The following is a 2271-nucleotide window of genomic DNA, read 5'->3' as shown; positions in this document are numbered from 1 at the left end:
TGGTGCTGGGGAATCGAACCCAGGGCCTCATGCATGCAAGGCAAGCGCTCTACCACTGAGCCACCTCCCCAGTCCCTCTTTTTGAATTTTTTTAAGGCTAAGCTTTATTATTTTTTTTGTAGGTTAATGTAGATATGCACAGAAATGAGGTGGTAATGTGAATCACAGGTGAGAAATTTCCAGTAGATTCTAGGCTATTAGATAAGTAATGATAGCCTAAGAGTTGTTGAAATCAGTTGTAAGGTGGTAGACTTGAGTCTCCAGATTAGTTCAGGGCAAACATGTTTTTCACAAAGATTGATTTTGAACATAGAAAGAGAAGGAGCTAAGAGAGTATAATAGAGTATAATAGAGGGAGTAAATTTATTCAAGGTATATTATATGCAGCAATGGAAATATCATAATAAAGTCCCTTTGTGCAATTACTGTATGCTAATTAACTTTATTTTTAGTGGACAGATAATAATTTATACGTATTTATGGGATGAAATGTAATGTGTTGATAACTGTAAACAGTGTGAAATAATCAAGATATTACCTCAAATGCTTTTCATTACAATTTTGAAAGTTTTGCTAGTTCGAAAAAAAATCTATTGAGCTTCAAGTCTACTTTCTCATAGTATCAACATCTCAGTCTTTTGGCACCACACCATAAATTTAATCACCTTTCTACAATAAGAAGTTTTATGTGTTTAAAAGTATCCACCGTCCTTTGGTTCTCTTATAGTAACAGGGGAAAGCTAAGCCAGAGATTGTAATGAAGTTAGATTCATACTGGTTTGTGTAGGACTCGAAGTGTTTCTAGGAATTCCCAAAGTGCAGGGAATAATATGTCGGTCTGCAGAGGTTAGATGAAATGCACATTTTGAAATTCGGTAGAAACTACAGCAGCCTTCTCCAAACTGCCTCTCCCTCTGGTTTGACTTGGCAATAGGCCTTGAGAAACTGCCTGGTACCTCAGAGACCAGCATTGTGCTCCTTTATATTCCATTGATTTTCAAACTGGAGGAAAACTCACGTGAAAAGACCTGTATGAATGTAAAGTAAATCAATCATACTTGGTAGCATCTGGTTTCTTTGCCACTGATACCCAAAGTTTAGGATGGGACACAGCAGCTGTTTATGTTTGACACCTCAAAGCATAAACATTATTCGGAATTCTTCCCCGTAGGTGAGACAATGTGCTTTTTTTTAAAGAATAAATTTTATTGAGATTAAGTGATTCCATAAATTTCACAAATTTCACCATATTGTAGGAGAGTGATACTTGGTTTAAGTCACAAACACATACACCAAAGACTAGGAACTTTATAAACAATTGAAGTTTATCTAAGATGGAAGGGCTATGTCTGAGGAGAGCCTTTTGGTTCGTCCTGTTGTGGCTTTGATCACACTGGTGCATGAAATAAAAGATCAACAGAGTGAGAAAGCTGAAACATGTTTTGCCAAGGTCAGGGAGGGGTGTGTGCATGTGGCCTAGTGGAGCCAGGAAGAGTGGATGAACACAGCCATTACATTCAATAGAGGTATGTGAAAATAGAACCAGGTAACTTGAGTTGGTGGTGTTGGGGGAAATAGGAGGGAATGAAGGAAGGCGTAATGTTGATCAAAATGCATTGTACTCACAAACGGACATGTTGAATGGAAACCCCTTTGTCTAACTATTTAAGGATAACAGAAAAAGTAAAGAAGGAAACAAATCTAAAGAAAGTCCATGAGATTCCTTTCTTTAACCACCAAAAATGCTAGAAATGGAATAGGGCCAGTCGTGAGTGAAAAAGCTGAGACTGACCTCAGGCCCTGATGTCAAACGCCAGGATTGGTACAAAAAAGAAAGGAAAAGAAAAAGAAAGGATGGAAATAAATAAAATGAGCACTGGTTTCTGGGATAGGCTAGCTCCAGAGTCCCTTCCTCCTAGTCAGATTTCATATGCTCAGGGAGGCGGCATTTTGTAATCAAACAGAAAACAAAGCTCAACAGCAAAGAAAGTATTGCTCTCTTAAATCTCTACTCAAAAAGATGTTAGCATTGTTAAGGGGACTGTCAAAGACATGTAAGGGAATAAGAAGACTGAGTAGAGGGGTGGGTGAATATGACCAAAGTTTTTCATAATCATGTAAGAGAATGTTACAATGAAAACCATTCCTTTATACAATTAATATATACTCCTTCTAAACACTCCTCCCTTCCCCCCCAAAAAAAACAAACACAAAAACATACAAAAAGAGATCAGCAGCTTGGTTCCCTGTGACTTGGAGACCAACAAAGTT

General features: G+C 37.7%; 1 non-coding gene across 1 annotated transcript; it reads right to left on the bottom strand.

The window, feature by feature from the left end:
• On the bottom strand, positions 1-69 carry Trnaa-ugc (transfer RNA alanine (anticodon UGC)). The gene has a single exon. It is a non-coding gene; the product is annotated as a tRNA-Ala (tRNA).
• Between the last annotated feature and the right edge of the window lie 2202 nt (positions 70-2271).

Source organism: Dipodomys merriami, unplaced genomic scaffold (assembly GCF_024711535.1).
Source record: "Dipodomys merriami isolate MVZ:Mamm:240054 unplaced genomic scaffold, mDipMer1.0.p SCAF_36, whole genome shotgun sequence".
Lineage (NCBI taxonomy): Eukaryota > Metazoa > Chordata > Mammalia > Rodentia > Heteromyidae > Dipodomys > Dipodomys merriami.
Note: the sequence above shows the minus strand (reverse complement) of the source record. Positions and strands in the feature narration are given on the sequence as shown.